The 19328-nt window shown below is 40.1% G+C and overlaps 1 protein-coding gene across 2 annotated transcripts in view; it reads right to left on the bottom strand.

Moving 5' to 3' along the window:
• RERE (arginine-glutamic acid dipeptide repeats) overlaps positions 1-19328 on the bottom strand; it is a 263855-nt gene that overhangs the window by 232538 nt on the left and 11989 nt on the right. The gene's annotated exons all lie outside the window — the stretch shown is intronic.

Below are 19328 nucleotides of genomic sequence, written 5' to 3'. Positions count from 1 at the left end.
AATATAAAAGCTCTCCACACTACAGCCCAAGATCATCATAAAGCACAGGACAGGAAAGTTTGTGTGTTATTTACTGAGAAGGAATGGCATCTGCTGTCAATCACATTTTCCAGGGAGAGTGACCATAATGCCCACACTTAAAATGCCATGTTTTATCTTCCTCACGACCCATCACAACAATGACTTAGAATTTTCTCAAACCAGGCAGATTCCTCTGTTTCTCCAGTTCATGCATGTTAAGAACACAACATACCCAGCCCCCCAAGAAGCAAAGGTCTGGAGTCCCCAGTCCAGTGGAAATCCTAGTCCCACCACAGGCACCAGTAAGACCCACCAAGAGGTAGACAAGGAAGACAGAGGGGCACTTCCTTCCATGAAACTTTCTGAAAGACAGCAGGATTTTTGAGGCCCACAGTCATTACAGAAAAGGAAGAAATCTGAAAGTTAAACATTTAGGCATCCAGAATTTCCCAACTGATTTCTCTACTCAGATGTAGGCTCCAGAACAGCAATTCAATCTCTGAATGCACGCGAAATGGCAGTGCTGACTGAGCTTTCTATCTTGCGCCAAAGTCTAGGATGCTGGGAAAAAAAAGCTGCTCAATATTCAGACAACATCCATGAGCATGCTAATCACCTGAAGGGATGAAGAGAATTCTTCCCACTGTGGTAAATATTTCTCTTCCTAATCCTAATTTGGTATTCCAGCAAAAAGTGAAGAAACCCATTCCTTAAATAAAACTGTAGCTCCAACTTGGGCAAATTTGGGGAAAATCCAAGGTTCTTAATTTCCGTGTTCCAATCCTTGTTGTATCCACTACCAGCACTTCAAATCTCCAGACATCCATTATTTATTCACCTCACTCAGTCTGAACACAAACCACAGCCCATACCCCTCTTCTTCCAATTGCCTCCCACCAAGGCACTATCTTTGGTCTTTCATAACATAATACTGTCATGTACGCTCAGTTGCTCAGTCATGTCTGACTCTTTTCGACCCCCATGGACTGCAGTCCGCCAGGCTTCTCTCTGTCCATGGGCTTCTCCAGGCAAGAATACTGGAGTGTCTATTTCCTTCTCCAGGGATCTTCCCACCAAGGAATCGAACCGAAGTCTCCTGTATCTCCTGCATTGGTAGGTGAATTCTTTTACCACTGCACCACCTGAAAGTCCAACACTGTCATACCTAGCTTCTAGTCACTGACTTCAAAACTAACAGGTCCCTTCCTGACTAATGATCTCCACTTTCTTAAAGCTCATGTGACAAAAAAGCTTGTTGCAGTTAATGCTCTGATCACATATCACACCTTACCTTCCCTAGGCTTCACCGTTCAACTTCACCAAAGCCCACAGCCCGACCACATCAAACCCTCTTTACTATTTTATTCTTACAAGCACCTGCAGCCATGAGTTACCTTCAGTGGCACTGAATTCTCATAGCTCCTCTATAAAGAAATATCTCCTTACCCTGATAAAATATTTCCTTAATACTGTATAAATATATTGACAATTTACATCCACCGTGTAGTCAGTTATTTGGCAGTCAAGATGGTCTACACTGTCCACTATCAATTTTGAGCTAAGAAACTACTCATTTCTGCATTCTCTGTACTCCCCCAAAGGACTGATGTCTGATACTGATGTTGGTAAGACTAGACAGAATCGAAGTAAATAACAGATGGTTAGATAATACAGATTAAGAATAACTCTATTCTTTTTACACACAAAAAAGCTTTCATATATATATTATAATCAACAGAATCATTATTACTATAAACCCTTTACTTATAAAGACATAAAGTAGCTATTAACATATATTTGGAGAAGGCAATGGCAACCAGTATTCTTGCCTGGAAAGTCCCATGGGCGGAGGAGCCTGGTAGGGTGCAGTCCATGGGGTTGCAAAGAGTTGGACATGACTGAGTGACTTCACTTTCACTTTTCACTTTCATGCACTGGAGGAGGAAATGGCAACCCACTCCAGTGTTCTTGCCTGGAGAATCCCAGGGACGGGGGAGCCTGGTGGGCTGCCGTCTATGGGGTCGCACAGAGTCGGACATGACTGAAGCGACTTAGTAGCAGCAACATATATTTAAAAAGCTTTCCAGAAGAGGCAAGAGAATCTATATTCTTTCATTTCTCATTCAGTTCAGTCACTCAGTCGTGTCCGACTCTTTGCGACCCCATGAATCGCAGCACACCAGGCCTCCCTGTCCATCACCATCTCCTGGAGTTCATCCAGACTCACGTCCATCAAGTCCATGATGCCATCCAGCCATCTCATCCTCAGTCATCCCCTTCTCCTCCTGCCCCCAATCCCTCCCAGCATCAGAGTCTTTCCCAATGAGTCAACTCTTCGCATGAGGTGGCCAAAGTACTGGAGCTTCAGCTTTAGCATCATTCCTTCCAAAGAAATCCCAGGGTTGATCTCCTTCAGAATGGACTGGTTGGATCTCCCTGCAGTCCACGGGACTCTCAAGAGTCTTCTCCAACACCACAGTTCAAAAGCATCAATTCTTCGGTGCTCAGCCTTCTTCACGGTCCAACTCTCACATCCATACAAGACCACAGGAAAAACCATAGCCTTGACTAGATGGACCTTAGTCAGCAAAGTAATGATACAAAGTTACCTCTGTTTAAAAAGCTACCATGGCAAACCAAATTGATCCAAAAATTATAAATCCAGATATGAGGTTTCAAACTACAAGGTAAGTTATATGTAAAACAGGTCACTGAATTCAGTTCAGTTGCGTCTGACTTCTTACAACCCCATGGACTGCAGCACGCTAGGCTTCCCTGTCCATCAACAACTCCCAGAGCTTGCACAACTCATGTCCATTGAGTTGGTGATGCTACCCACCCATTTTGTCCTCTATCATCCCCTTCTCCTCCTGCCTTCAATCTTTCCCAGCATCAGGGTCTTTTCCAAGGAGTCAACGCTTCACATCAGGTGGCCAAAGTATTGGAGTTTCAGCTTCAGCATCAGTCCTTCCAATGAATATTCAGGACTGATTTCCTTTAGGATTGACTGGTTTGATCTCCTTGCTATCCAAGGGACTCTCAAGAGTTCTCTCCAACATCACAGTTCAAAAGCATCCATTCTTCGACACTCAGCTTTCTTGATGGTCCAACTATTACATCCATATATGACTAATGGAAAAAACATAGCTTTGACTAGATGGACCTTTGTTGGCAAAATAATGTCTCTGCTTTATAATATGCTATCTAGGTTGGTCATAGCTTTTATTCCAAGAAGCAAGTGTCTTTTCATTTAATGGCTGCAGTCACCATCTGCAGTGATTTTGGAGCCTAAGAAAATAAAGTCTCTGTTTCCATTGTTTCCCCATCTATTTGCCATGAAGTGATGGGATCAGATGCCATGATCTTTGTTTTCTGAATGCTGAGTTTTAAGCCAACTTTTTCACTCTCTTCTTTCACTTTCATCAAGAGGCTCTTTAGTTATTTGCTTTCTGCCATAGGGTGGTGTCACCTTGCATATCTGAGGTTTTTGATATTTCTTCCTGCAATCTTGATTCCAGCTTGTGCTTTATCCAGCCCAGCATTTCACATGATGTATTCTGTGTATAAGTTAAATAAGCAGGGTGACCATATATAGCCTTGATGTACTCCTTTCCCAGTTGAACCAGTCTAATTGTCCATGGCCAGTTCTAACTGTTGCTTCTTGACCTGCCAATAGATTTCTCAGGAGGCGGGTAAGGCAATCTGGTATTCCCATGGCTTTAAGAATTTTCCACAGTTTAATGTGATCCACACAGTCAAAGGCTTTAACATAGTAAATGAAACGGAAGTAGATGCTTTTCTGGAATTCTCTTGCTTTTTCTAGGATCCAACAGAAGCTGGAAATTTGACCTCAGCTGCAAAGAATATAATCAATCTGATTTTGGTATTGACCATCTGGTGATGTCCATGTGTAGAGTCATCTCTTGTGTTGTGGAAGAGGGTGTTTGCTATGACCAGTGCATTCTCTTAGCAAAACTCTGTTAGCTTTTGCCCTGCTTCACTTGTACTCCAAGGCCAAAGTTGCCTGTTACTCCAGGTATCTCTTGACCTCCTACTTTTGCATTCCAGTCCCCTATGATGAAACAGACAACTTTTTTTTGCTGTTCTAGAAGGTCTTGTAGGTCTTCAGAGAACCATGAAAACCTTCATATCAACTTCAGCTTCTTCGGCATTAATGGTTGGGGCATTAGACTTGGATTACTGTGATATTGAATAGTTTGCCTTGAAAATGAACAGAGATCACTGTCATTCTTGAAACTGCACCCAAGTACTGCATTTCAGACTCTTTTATTGACTATGAGGGCTACTCTATTTCTTCTAAAGGATTCTTACCCACAGTAGTAGATATAATGGTCATCTAAATTAAATTTTCCCATTCCAGTCCATTTTACTTCACTGATTCCTAAAATGTCGATGCTCACTCTTGCCATCTCCTGTGTGACCACTTCCAATTTACCTTGATTCATGGATCTAACATTCCAGGTTCCTATGCAATACTGTTCTTTACAGCATCAGATTTTACTTCCATCACCAGCCCCATCTACACCTGGGTGCTGTTTTTGCTTTGGCTCAGACTATTCTTCCTGAAGCTATTTCTCTACTCTTCACTAGTAGCATATTGGGCACCTATAAACCTGGGGAGGTCACCTTTTCATACTGTTCATGGGGTTATCAAGGCAAGAATACTGAAGTGGTTTGCCATTCCCTTCTCCAGTGGACCACGTTTGATCTCTATCAGTATTTTGAACCTTGTACGTGAAAAAGATTGAGAATATCTTCAAAATTATCCTCGAAACTAAGTGACAAAACTTAAGAGTTTATTTATATAAATGATAACACTCAGAATGACCAAGGTCAGAGGTCATTAAATTCTTGACATGAACTAAAAATTTTAACACCATGTCAAACTTGCCATATGAATGGGGGGGAAATACACTGCTTTGGCCTGACTTAGTTCTAAGTCATTTTAAAAATAAAAGCATGAAAAATTATTCTTTTAAATTTTTAATTTTTTAAATTTTCTTTCTAACCCTTCCAGTAAAAAGAACAGGAGAATCCAACTACAAGAGAATATATTCTAAGAAGCAATTTGGAATTTAAGTCTCTCTCTCTCTCTCTCTCTCACACACACACACACACACACACAGGTCTACATATTACTGCTTTTAATGATTTTCAAACAAGGTTGTGTGCATGCGTGCTAAGTCACTTCAGTCATATCTGACTCTTTGCGACCCTATGGACTGTAGCCCACCAGGCTCCTCAGCTCACAGGATTCTCCAAATAAGAACAGTGGAGGGATTGCTATACACTTTACAGGGGATCTTCCCAACTCAGGGACTGAACCCACATCTCTTACGTCTCCTGCATTAGTAGGCAGGTTCTTTACTACCAGTGCCACCTGGAAATCCTTCAAATAAGGTTAAAAAAGGCCAAATAATTCAGAAGTATTTTCCAACTGTCTCATTAATTAAGCAGCTATTTAAGAAAGTAAATTTATATATGTGTTTACAGTTAGCACAAAAATAAAGTGGTTTTATTTGGGAAGGAAATGAGAATGCAAGTCAATAAGAATGTTAAAATCTCAGTTGAATATATGCCCAGTAACCTTTTAAAGCCAAAATGATTTGCCAAAAATTTTCATGTAATTTATGAGAGTGTGGATTGTCTGAAGCTGGTTAGAAAACTGGTTTCACTCCGTTGGATCAATGATCTTCAACCTGAAAATTCCCCATGGTCAACACAAGTACTGTAAAAAGAATAATAATAAAAAAAGAACCTTTAAAGAAGAAAAAGCAAGCTAGCAATTCTGAAAGAACTGAGCAAAACTGATGCGATCCATTAAGTGCATAATGCACATTTTCAAAACTGCCGAGATGAAAATGCATATTTACCAGATTGAGCTAATGGCTGCTGCAGGGCAAATATATATATATTTTTTAATCTTAAAATCAGCAAGCCTGAAATGGGCCAGAAAAAAATGAGTGACGCTATTACCATCAATATCAATTATTCCAAACAACAACATGATAACAAATTCTTCTCTTTACTAGAGGGTGTCTAGGAATGAAACCATGGGTCGAGGTTAAGATTTATTTTCTAACATGCAGCCTCTGCCTGGAAATTGATCACATGAACAAGTGACCTCAAATCCTGTGTCCATGATTTGGGCAATGATATTGAACTGGGCGATTCTGGCCATCTTTCACAACCTCAACACAGCTTTGTGTCCAAGAATCTCTTGTGCCATCTGCAAAGAGCACAGCATTTGCTAAGCTGGAGAAGGAAGTCAGCCAAAACTCAAAGGCAGATTCTAGAGGCAAAGAAAGTTCTCTCTGCTTTTTCAAACCTCAACAAATCAGCAGGTTCATGAAAATAGAGCAAGAGTAGGGTCCTCTCATGGAGAAGGCAATGGCACCCCAATCCAGTACTCTTGCCTGGAAAATCCCATGGACGGAGGAGCCTGGTAGGCTGCAGTCCATGGGGTCGCCAAGAGTCAGACATGACTGGGCGACTTCCCTTTCACACACTGGAGAAGGAAATGGCAGCCCACTCCAGTGTTCTTGCTTGGAGAATCCCAGGGACAGGGGAGCCTGGTGGGCTGCCGTCTATGGGGTCGCACAGAGTCGGACACGACTGAAGTGACTTAGCAGTAGCAGGGTCCTCTCAAGAGTAAAAACCACAGCCTGAAGCATCAGGCAGTTTGTCATCCTGAAACACAAAGAACCTGCCAGCATCCTTCTTGACAGCCTCCTCACAAGCACAGTGGACACTGACTGCTCACTCACCGGGCACACAGAGGGCAAGGCTCAGACTGGGGCTCCGGCCCAGGAAGAACTTCCTTCTCCGGGAACATATTTCTCCCTGTTAACCTTTGAAATACCTTCTCACCGCTCTGTGAAGCATGACAATGCCACCCTAAATAATTTCCAAAAGAAAACCTTTCCTTATAAAGAGTACTCATGAACAAAGCCTTTCTCACCGACAAATTCCCGAGACCCCAGCTAGGTGGCACAGGATTGGCCAAGGACTCTACTCTGACCCTTGGGACTACTCGGCTCTCTGGCTCTCCCCTCCTCTTACACAGGATTCCTCCACCCGACACACTCCAAACCACTCCATCAGCCAAAAGCAGTCTAACACTGCAAAATAAAGTCCACGAGCATCTTGCTAATTAATATGGGTGTTAATATGCAATATTAATATCTTGCTAGTTAATATGGGTGTTTCCAAATCTCCAACATACAGAAGTGTGTGTGTTTGTACACTCACACCCATGAAATAACTCTGAAACCCCAAGACCCAAACCCCAATCCCAGCATACCATGTAGCCTCCTTCAGAGCCTCTCATCTTGGTCCCCTAGTCAAACCTGTCACTATACTTCACCTCTATAAACAATATACCACCTTCGGTATGATAAACACTTAAAAACTATAGAGGAATAAATGAATTGAATGAAAATATTAAAACAGAAAAGAGGCCATATTAGATCCTAGCAATAAAACCATGCTCTTAAGCAATATCAACATAAACAATGCTGTTTTCTAATAAATACTTCTCTAAGAAATAACTCATTTGCAGGATGACCTACTTTTTTCTGCTAGATTCTTTTGTGGGGAAGAAATATTAGCATTGTCTGGGGATAGTGGAGAACTTAAAAGGGAAAAGAACACAAAAACTGGGAAAACAGCACATCTGTTAAAAGGAAATCTTGTTAGTCATTACCCTTACCCTATGTTTGACCCTGAAAAGAGTCACCAAAATTGGCTTAATAACATCTTCTTAAAGATTCTAAGATCTCAGGTAACACATATCCTTGGTTCTTTCCTTTTCAAAATTCCATGCATTCATTTGTCTACAAATTTCCAATTAGAACTACACAGTTTACACAGACTTTTGTCTAGAAACAACACTGTATACATCTAGCCAATATTTACCTGTCTTTATCCTCATTGCTAACAGGAAATTAAACTGAGAAAAATCAAGCTGGCAGGTAGGAGGGGGTAGAGAAGCAGGTCAAAACAAACTAATCTCAAATTTGTTTAAATTTTCCATTTCACTCTCTCTCTTCTCTAGGAGTTAGAAAATCTTCTAAAGCATCAAAAGCTTAACAAATGATTCGAGACGATTATCTTTCTAACACTAAGAAGTAACGTTGATTGTTCTGGAATAACTGCCGTTGCAAGACCTCACCCCATTCCCAAATCAAACCCATGCAACTTGGACTTGAAAATTCTGTAAAACAAGGAAAAAGGCAAGATGATCCTGCCAACAGCAGAAATCTTATTAGTTATTCTGATATGCTAAATAAAAGCCATGGTTTGACACTCTTACTACTGAAGTAAAGAATATTTTAAGCACTCTCATCACTACATTTTATTCCAAAAGTGTTCCTTAAAAGCCCTCCTTGTGACCCATACTGAATCCCTACTATGGAAAAGACTCTAGCCAGCCTTACACCCAAACTCCAGTTAAATGATGCCGATCTCTCTAGTGGACGTGTAAAGAGCTTAGGTGCTGGAAGAAAACACAGGAAATCTAGAAGAAGGGGAAAGGCATGCAGGGTTGGGAGGAGGGGGTCTCCCTTTTCAAAACCAGTGAAGACCATCTGCCTTATGAAGCAGTGTCTCAGGGCAGCAGAGACGCAAAGGAAAGGAATTTCAAGAGCACTCTCATTCTTGCTGCTCTCCGACCCCAGTACCCTTTCTACTGCTTGAGAAGGCAGGTAACAAGTCTATTCACTCCAATTCAGTGAACCCTGTCAAAAATAAATTCTGCTATAAAATCCCTATTAAGCAGAGGATGACTGCTGGTGGAAATGTCCTTCCCATAAAGATTACAACTAAAATGTGGCTGAAATACATAGATTTAAGAAACCGACACAGAGAGACCAACACTTTCAGGAGCTCTATGCCTAGCATTCACAGGAAAAAACAGCCAGTGACAGGTAGGTTGGAGGGAAGACGCTTCTCTTCCCACATGGCTGACAACAAACAAATTGCTAGTCTGATCTGCTGGGGTCACATCCTGCATAGGATTTCAAGCAACACTGCTCCTTTTCAGAAAGCAATGAGCTGGGAGTCTAGGCTTTACAATAAATGGTTCAACCAATTTGCAGTGCTCACTGGAAATACACAGGAGAATTCACAATGCCTGGCTATAACTCTTATTTGGCAAATGATTTTATTATAAACTGGTATCATTGTGAATCCATTTTCTTTACGGGTTTTCTGCTACTGTTTAATGGACTGTCAGTATAATTTAGATTTCATCAACTTAAACTCATTCAAGCCTGGCTCCTGATTGTACAGTAAATGGAACATATTTCTACTCAACGAAATTAATGACAGTTAATTGTAGTCTGCAGTTCCCAATTTTGTAAAAGCAACTGTTCCACAATTCAAGCATCAAGCTACAAAATTTCCCACACGAATTATTCTTTGTACTTTACAGGCATCTATATCTTATAAGCCTTCTTGGTAAGACGAATGTATGTGTTCTTTTAATATTTCTTCTCTCTCAAATATTTACTACCAACTTTCCAGAAAGAGTTAGGACCTAGATTATAACTAAAGACTAGGGAAATGAAAGTTTATCAGTCTCAACAGAGAGATGCTCAATTATTACAGATTTAAACTAGCAAAACTGAAGATTAAAATTTTCTACCTTATATATTCCTTTGCAAACTGCTGGATGATTTTCTTACATATTTAAAATCAGTCACAATGCCAACAATAAGTGAAATTTATTAAAAGAAGGCTAAACATACCATATGGATTTAGACATGTAAATAATGCACACAGTGCACAGTAATAAATACCATTACTGAACTGATACTCTGTTTAACGGAAATTTACTTCTGAGCTTTATTAACCAGATAACACAACAGTCCCATGAGTGATTTTTCTTTTTGAGTGACTTGACTTTCACCTAAGCACCCACATAGCTGTGTAAGAGATGTTTAAAAGAGGAACAACCATGCAAAAAAGCACCTTCAGAAAAACTTATCAAATCAAAACCCACACAGTAATAAGGTAAGCATCGAGACTCTGCTGCCCCAAAACCATAAACACCAGGGTCACAGAGTGCCAGACTGCAACTCACACAAAAACAAGAGAAGGAAAACCACAGCTATCCTTTTCAATCCTTTTTTCAGCTCAATATCTATATCCGCTCAGCTGGTTTTTAATTCTCCTATAACCATGTTCCAATCATGCCCCATCCTCAGGCTGCTGCCCCTATTAGAGGTGCTCAACTGCAATTCCATCCAACCTCAAGTCCCAAATCAAGATTCCCATGGTCCTTCATGTCCTCCCCAATTCAGGCGGTACTGCCCACTTACTGCCTGTTTCCGACAAAGACCATCACTTGAATGAGTGTAATTTCTCCCCATAAAATGAAGGATCAAGGACCAGCATCCTGTCTCCTTTCAGGTCTTGCCTTCTCTTACCTGCACAACACCTTGCACAAAGTTAAACAAGCGTGCTCTTCCATTATCAGCTGATTAATAAAACACTCAATACCACAGCTGACATCTACCAAACCCCAGGAAATTCCACTAGCTTACCCAAACAATATTACCATTTCAGCGGTCCTCAAATTTAATCGTTTGCTTTGATTTATATAAACTCCTACGGGCAAGTGAAGCCTGTTCCCTGACTCTCTTACTCTACCCATACCTCTTCCCTTCTCCCTTAAATCATTACAGCTTTCATGTGGGGTTTTACTGTAGTTACTATTGGTTGGTCACGTGTTTCTTCAAAAATTAAAGTCAAAGACTGAAGATATTTTAAGAATAATTTAACCTATCTAGTCACTTCCATGTGACTGAAGTACTGAGACCTCATATTTTCATTAAAGATCTTTAACTCACTGTGAATTATAAATAGCATTTTACAAGTATTCAACAGGTATTGGGTGGGGGAAGAGTTTCACCTATGTGATAATTTCTAATTATCACCTCAGGATTCTACATGTAATAATTTTGCTTTATAACAATATATATCATTATTAGGCTAAAACGTATTGGGGGGAGGGTATTGGCAGGATCTCGCCTGGTAATCTGCCATCCACCTGTCACTTTTATCATCAAAATTAGCAAAGATCTGAGCAAGGTGGCAGGATTTACAGTATCTAAATACCTCTTGATTCCTGAAATGTGATGAGAGATTTCATTTATCGTTCAAGATGAAGCAGCTCTGGATGCTCCATATGAAACTGTACTCAACACACTTCAGCAAATGAGTGCAGCTGCTCTGGGCCAATGTAACACTTAATGAGAGTTGTGCTTTTTGTAATTTGTACCTTGAAAAATGTACAGATGTTCTGAAACATCTGCTGAGACAAAATAAATCAGAACTTTGCGGGGGAAGGGGCACAGATGAAGACTTCATTTTAACCAAAGGTGGGTTGTGTGTATGCATGCCCAGTTGTGTCTATTTGTGACCCTATGGTCTGTAGCCCGCCAGGCTCCTCTGTCCATGGGATTTCCCAGACAAGAATACTGGAGTGGGTTGCCATTTCCTCTTCCAGGGGTCTTCAGGACCCAGAGATCCAACCTGGATCTCTTACAGTGCAGGTGGATTCTTTACCTCTTGAGTCATTGGGGCTTCCCTGGTAGCGCAACAGTAAAGAATCTGTTTGCCAATGCAGGGGACATGGGTTCAATCCCTGAGTTGGGAAGACCCCTGGAGGAGGAAATGGCAACCCACTCCAGTGTTCTTGCCTGGGAAATCCCATGGACATAGGAGCCTGGAGGGCTACAGACCACAGGGTCACAAAGAGTCAGATATGACTTATTGACTGAGTGTGCCCGCATGCTCTCTACCAGGCTCTTCCCCCAGGGATCTGCTTAAGCTAGTTGAACCAAAGTGGCAACAGGCAAATCTTGTCAAGATTACATTAAAGCTAAGAAAAGAAGATAAACGTACTCTAAGGGAAGAAAATCATAAACTCATAATACATTCACACAGACTTACTGGCACCACCTTCTAAGTGCTACAGATACTGAGGTGAATAAAAACACTATCCTTCCCTTAACATGTTCACTATCTAATATTAGAATGAGAGAAAGTGCAAGTCACTCAGTCTTGTCTGACTCTTTGCGATCCCATGGAATACAGTCCATGGAATTCTCCAGGCCAGAATACTGGAATGGGTAGCCTTTCCCTTCTCCAGAGGATCTTCCTAACCCAGGGATCGAGCTCAGGTCAACTGCATTGCAGGTGGACTCTTTACCAGCTGAGTCACAAGGGAAGCTCAAGAATACTAGAGCGGGTAGCCTATCCCTTCTCCAGCAGAGCTTCCCAACCCAGGAATTGAACTAGGGTCTCCTGCACTACAGGCTGATTCTTTACCACATGAGCTATCAGGGAAGCCCATTAGAGCTAGACATCAAAACAAAAAATTTTATGTCTTTGATCATTTTAATTGTGCTTGTTTCTTACTCCCAGTGACAAAGACTGTGAGCTGTGTATAATTTCATTCTTGCCTTCCTCCTAAAGAAGAGCTGATGTTTAACAGGCCAATGGCCTCTCAGAAAAAAGACCACATTTGCAAGCTTCCCTTAAAGTTGGTATAGTCACATGACTAGATTCTGGTCATGGGCTATAAGCAGGCACAGTGTTTGAACTTCTGGAAACTGAATCCTGAGAAGAGGAGCCGCTTCTCTTCTTAGTCTTCCTGGTGGCCTGAATACAAACACACCATCTTAAGGTGGAGCACAAGATGGATCACAAGATGACATGGGAACGGAGGCCACTCAGAATGGAGAAGCCAATTCTTTGATGTATCTAAAGAACCAGACCAAAAATTCACTAGTTCTCAATTCAGCACTTCCAGCCACTGTACACAAGTATCTCTAAATTATTTTTAAATTATCTCTAAATTATTATATATTCATGGGGAACTCTCAGGGAGTCCAGTGGTTAGGACGCCTCACTTTCACTGCCAAGGGCCCAGGTTCAGTCCCTGGTTGGGGAACTAAGATCCCACAAGCCATGTAATGCAGCCAAAAACAAAACAAGTAAAAGAATGTCGAAAAATATAAATAAATGAACTATATTCATCTAAAACAATGATTTAGGGGAAATATTCTAATGTTTTTAAGTAAGGAAAGCTAGGAAGAAACAGATGACCCCAGCAAATGTATAGAAACACAACACTTAACACTCTTGCTGCTGCTGCTAAGTCGCTTCAGTCGTGTCCGACTCTGTGCAACCCCATAGACGGCAGCCCACCAGGCTCCCCCATCCCTGGGATTCTCCAGGAAAGAACACTGGAGTGGGTTGCCATTTCCTTCTCCAATGCGTGAAAGTGAAAAGTGAAAGCGAAGTCGCTCAGTCTTGTCCAACTCCTATCGACCCCATGGACTGCAGCCCACCAGGCCCCTCCATCCATGGGATTTTCCAGGCAAGAGTACTGGAGTGGGGTGTCATTGCCTTCTCTGAACACTCTTGCTAGAATGACTCAAATAGCCTGAATGGACAGCATAACAATTACGTTCCAGTGGGATTACGAATCAGGTCCTAGAGGCAGATGACATAAAGCAGAACAAAGCCCACATCTGCAGCCCTAAGTTAAGTTCTCCGCATGACGCTACCCCAAGGAATCACAAGTAGTAATAAAAGATCGTTGCTTCTCCTACAAGATGACTGGCATTTTGTGTGGAGGGCAGATTCATGGTGTCCTAAAGGCACCATTCAGGCCCCCTCCTTTCTCTTCCACTTTGATTTTAGGACTTCTTTAGAGAGAATATGTGGCTGCTCCTCCAACAAAAATACAAGGACCACTGATAACCAAATTTTCTGGAACACTATATAATTTATAAAAGTTAAGGCTGACCAGAATTCAAACTACACCAAATTCTCAGAATACACCCAATATTTTACTTCACACTAGAAAGAAGACACAATGTCACAGCTTTACCTCTTCATTCCCACACCATTAACTGTGGATAAAAAACAGAGTGCACAAATGTGTCAGAGCCATTCTCTGAGGTGAAGAGGTACTACCTAAAGATGACGATGAGTCTCCTGCTTTACCTAGAACATTTTTCCACCTTCAAAACCACAAACTCAGTCACTTGCAGAGGCCAAAGTCCTACAGTACACCAGGGCTAGTTAAAAAGAATTGTAATAGCAATTCATTTAATCGCTACAGTCCAGATACACCCTTTAACTTAGAAATTTCACTTCTAAGAAAGTGAGCAGAAATGAATAAATATTTAGCAGTGTTGTTTATAATGGAAATAGCCTAAAATCCAACTATATAGAGCTAGTTATACTATGGTATCTATCGACTGATGTGGGTATGTCTAATGTTTCTGTGCATCGTGGATGCCTTTAACAATCTATACAGTCAATCTCCACCAAAAAAAAAAGTTTTAAGTTCACAAAAACATGTATTGAAATATTTGTCACAAAATGAGGAAAAAATTGCAATGTAATACGTTTACTTCTTTATAGATTTGTTAAATAATAACACTTACTAAGTTATTCCTCTAATAGCCTCCATAATTTCAAAGTAGTGATGAACATAAACATTATTTTCAGATGTTTTTCTCTACGTGATGTCATAAGAATATCTGTAATTTATATTGGTGTAACAGGCACTGCAAGTATTACTATGGCTTACTGCCTACCTTCATAATTGAAATGAATGCTAAAGGTCATTTTAAATGCAATAAATTAGTGAAAATAAAGATACAATTTGTTTATCCACTCAAGTTCACGGTTTCCTGAATTCTATTCAGTCACCTAGGTCATGGACCCCAGGTTAGAATTCCAGTTTCAATGAGAAGTAACAATGACTAATAATTCCTGACATGGCAATAAGTTCAAGACATGTTAAGTTAGAAAACATTATCGCAGAACAGTGAACAGCATAATCCTACACACACTTACTAAAGAAAGTGACCATACAACAAAATATTAACAATGACTTAGTGGCTTTACTTTTACATATCTGAATTTCAATTTTTTCCCTTAAAAAGAAAGTATTATTGTTTGTCAAAACCAAGGGGGAAAAATGCAGGAAGGAAAATATGGGTGAGAAATAAAAAGAAAGACCTATAACCAAATATTATAAATGCATTCATGGGGCAAAGGCGAAAAGCAGCAGGTAAATTGCAAGGAGAGAACATACAAATGGAGTCCCTCTAATCATTACAGAAGTTGAGTAACGGAAATGATGCAGAAAAGAGAGCTGAAAATCTGTATGTCAGTTTATCAGATGCCACAGCACTGAGAATCCTGGCAGCTGGGAGATAACAGAAGTAAAACACACGACAAAACTGATGGTCGCTACAACAACTAGCCTCCACGGATCCTGACCTGAATGCCAAATGCAATGTTTAAAAAGACTGCTCTCAGTGATGCCAAATATGTATTTTTCGGATAGCTGTAGCAGACTCTGAAAGCATTCTAGCTTATGGGCCTGAAAGATAGTCCAGGTTTTTTCTTCCTCAAAATGCCTTTCTCGCCTGTACAGAGAGCAAACTGGAAATCAGGTCTCCATTGTCTAACTGGAAATATAAGGCACAGAATTCTTTATAAGGAAGGAGCATAATTTCCCAAGTCTAAGTGCTGCCAGAGTTAATTATCAGATACAAACTTGAAAACTTCAGGTGTGAACAGAGGTAATTAAATCATAAATCACCACTTTTCAGTTCAACTGTTCCTGACAATATAAAAATACAACATATCAAATGTGACTTTTTGTGATCTTTTCTTTCCCTCTACTGAAGAGAAAAAATTATAATTATACAAAGTATTAACATTCCCTCATTCAATTTGGTAACTGTACAGTACCTATGTTTTATAATACTAGCACCAAAGGGATGTTCAGGACAAGTAAAGTCTAAGAACTAAACACCCCTAATGACAATAATGGCCTGCTGCAGAGCGAACAGCTATGCATAGCTTTACAGATTAAAACATTAACGTAAAAGCTGAGAATGATGAAAAGCAACACACTGAAATAATAGTAAAAGCATGTATTATAAACTCAATCCATTTCTCCTTTTTAAAAGGGACTGACAGCCACAATCTAATGCTCCCAAAACCGTATTTTCACTGCATCTCTACTGATCAGTGTAAGCGACAGCACACCATCTGTCAAGCACACAAAGAAAGCAGGACAACATCTACAGCCTTCCAACAGAACATAAAACAACCCTATCTGTGCCTTTTACAGTTTGGTTCACACATTTTACACATTACACTTACACATTATCACACTGGACATCATTGAAAAAGGCATTCCCTGAAAAAGCAGATGAATAAGGAAATTTAGAGGTATGTGAGAAAATAAATTTAAGGGTTAAATGAGTGAACAAATGGTGGAATATACTTCATATGTAACACACAGTATGCTGCTACCTAGCCAGTTTGAGCACATATTTAATGAAATACATTTTAAGCATTAACTTAAAAAAAACAGGTGACTTACTGATCTTCCTCCATCTATTTTATGCTCTTTAAAATCCATTCTGAAGTGTATACTAACACAAGTGTATTAAGGAATAGAAAAGAAAAGCCTGTAATTTCTTTTTCTGATATTTAGGGAACTCAGCTCCAAATCAAAACTTAGGCACCCCAGTAACTATTCTGAGATATTTAAATGTTTTGCAAAAGGGAAAGAAATCATTTTACACGCATACATTTTAAAGTAATTCCAAGAACAATATACTGCTTCCTCTTTAAATTCATAGACATTATTTTTAATTGTGGAAAGTCTGGTTTTCTCAGCTGGTGAAGCTGTCAGAATAAATAGAAGGCAATATCTGGAAACTTGACAAACACATGGGTCAAAGTCAAATACAAGCCAATCTCCGTCAAGAATGAAGCCAAATTCCTGCATTTCTATTTAAATGATGTTATCCAACCCAAATACCACCATGCCACTTCAAATCAAAATTGTTTCCTTTTAAAAAGACCATTTTACAAAACTGATAGAGTATAACAGATTAAACAACTTTTTCAGCAATTTCCTCAGCTACCACAAAGCAAGGCATCAAAGTATAATTATAATAAAGGGAACATTTAACAATTAATTGAGCCAGGAAAAGCTAAACCTCCAGAGCTTAAGAGTTCAAACACTTGCTCACTAACCAAAGGGCCAAGGATTTTAACAGAACTGCAGGAAATCTCAGTCCAATTAGACTCCAGGTAAATATAAATTTTGCTCCACTGTGATTGGGACTCTATTCATCTCAGTCCACCAGGCTGATTTTAGTATCCAGCTTGGAGATTCAAACAAAAGAACCCCTGCCTCTAGGTGCCATTGGAACAAAAGTCACTGCAAAGCTCTTAGCTTGCTTTACACTGGACCAGTGACCAAGCAAGACTCCCCAACACAGACACAGCTTCGAGGCAATAACACAGCACCTCTGAAGATAGTCATGGTCTGTACCAGAATATAATGCTAACACCTTAAGTAACTGACCTTCTTTTCTCATTCAGTTTCTATTTAGATTCTTTTTAGAGGATACCTACATACATTCTTTTAAAAAAAAACAAACAAACACAGTTTCAAAATGCCACCATCCAAACAAACAGCTTATTTCTAAGGGATCATTTCATGACTTGTAGAGTTTGATAGGAAATACAAAAAGTTCAAATTTAATACCTAAATGGTTTCAACAATACAGACAAGTAAAAAGTATTTTTTAATTTAACTGGATAAGTGAAAGTAAATAATGATTTTTAATGTAGCATAAAACAGCAGGCAAGGGAAGAATTTTAAGGATTACAGAAACAGGCAGAACCAGAGGCCAAGGCAGGAAACCCACACAGGTCGGCACCAAGGTCGGCACCATGGCCTACAGGTCAAATCTGACCCATGGCCTGTTTTTGTAAGGCCCGCAAGCAAAGAATGGATTTTACATTTTTTAATGGTTGGAGAGGAAACAAAAAGAATATTTTTTGACTTGCAAAAATTACATGAAATTCATATTTCAGTGTATATAAATACAACTGTATTAGAACAGCCAGCTCATTCACTTGTATCTTAGCCGTCACTGCTTTCATTCCACAAGAGAAGCTCAGTAGTAGCAGAGACTGTGCAGCCTACAGCAAATTTGAAAATACTTACTCTCCGGCCCTTTACAGAGTCTGCCAACAACTACTCTAGAAGTGCTTGCTAAACAAGCAGCTCAGCTGACAATGTAAAATTTACCCCACAGATCTTGCAAAAGGTCTCTTATTTATTAATGACACATATGCTCAGAACTGTGGTGTTGGAGAAGATTCTTGAGAGTCCCTTGGACTGCAAGGAGATCCAACTAGTCCATCCTAAAGAGATAGTCCTGGGTGTTCACTGGAAGGACTGATGTTGACGCTGAAGCTCCAGTACTTTGGCCACCTGATGAGAAGAGCTGACTCATTTGAAAAGACCCTGATGCTGGGAAAGATTGAGGGCAGGAGGAGAAGGGAACGACAGAGGATAAGATGGTTGGATGGCATCACCGACTCAATGGACACGAGTTTGGGTAAACTCCGGCAGTTGGTATGGATAGGGAGGCCTGGCGTGCTACGGTTCATGGGGTCGCAAAGAGTCGGACATGACTAAGCGACTGAACTGAACTGGACTGATGCTCAGAAACCTCCTGCTATAAAATGCTCGAGAATTCTTCCAGTAGTTAGTATCAAGCACTCTGACCTGAAAATAACAAAAGAACCTTTCAGGTAATGCCTATGAGGATAAGAGAGTGCCTCTAGCACTGCCTCTCTAAGTTTCTTGTCACATTTTCCATCTGGGCTGAAAACTCAGCTCACTTTATGAATCTAGATCAGAGATGGCAAAGATTCCTACATTTGCACCCAAGAACAATGCTATCAACTGATTGGCGCACTCCTTCCAAACGGACTGAATTCAGCCTGGATCACTTGGAACAGGACATGAAATCCATCTGACTTCTAATATCCAGGTGATCTATTCTTTTTGAACTTCTTTACCATTCATTTCTCCTTTATCCTTTTTCTTATACCTTTTCTTTTGTGAAAACCATGTTGCGAACCTGACAGAGAGGACAACAGAGAAATGAAAGTAGAACGGGTATGCCTGCTCTCTGACGTGTGAACAAGACACTAACAAGTGACACATCATTAATTTTTAAAAAGAGGATGTTTTTAAGTCTCTATCAAAATAGTGAGTACATCTATGGCTGATTCATACTGTTGAACATACTACTAATGTATGGCAGAAACCAATACAACATTGTAAAGCAATTATTCTCCAATTAAAAATAAATAAATTTTTTAAAAATACTGAGTTCAAAGGCATTCTTGACAAGCCCTGCATCCTG

The sequence above is a fragment of the Capricornis sumatraensis genome, chromosome 14 (genome assembly GCF_032405125.1).
Source record: "Capricornis sumatraensis isolate serow.1 chromosome 14, serow.2, whole genome shotgun sequence".
NCBI lineage: Eukaryota > Metazoa > Chordata > Mammalia > Artiodactyla > Bovidae > Capricornis > Capricornis sumatraensis.
The sequence above is the reverse complement of the archived record's forward strand: the minus strand, read 5'-3'. Positions and strand labels throughout refer to the sequence as shown.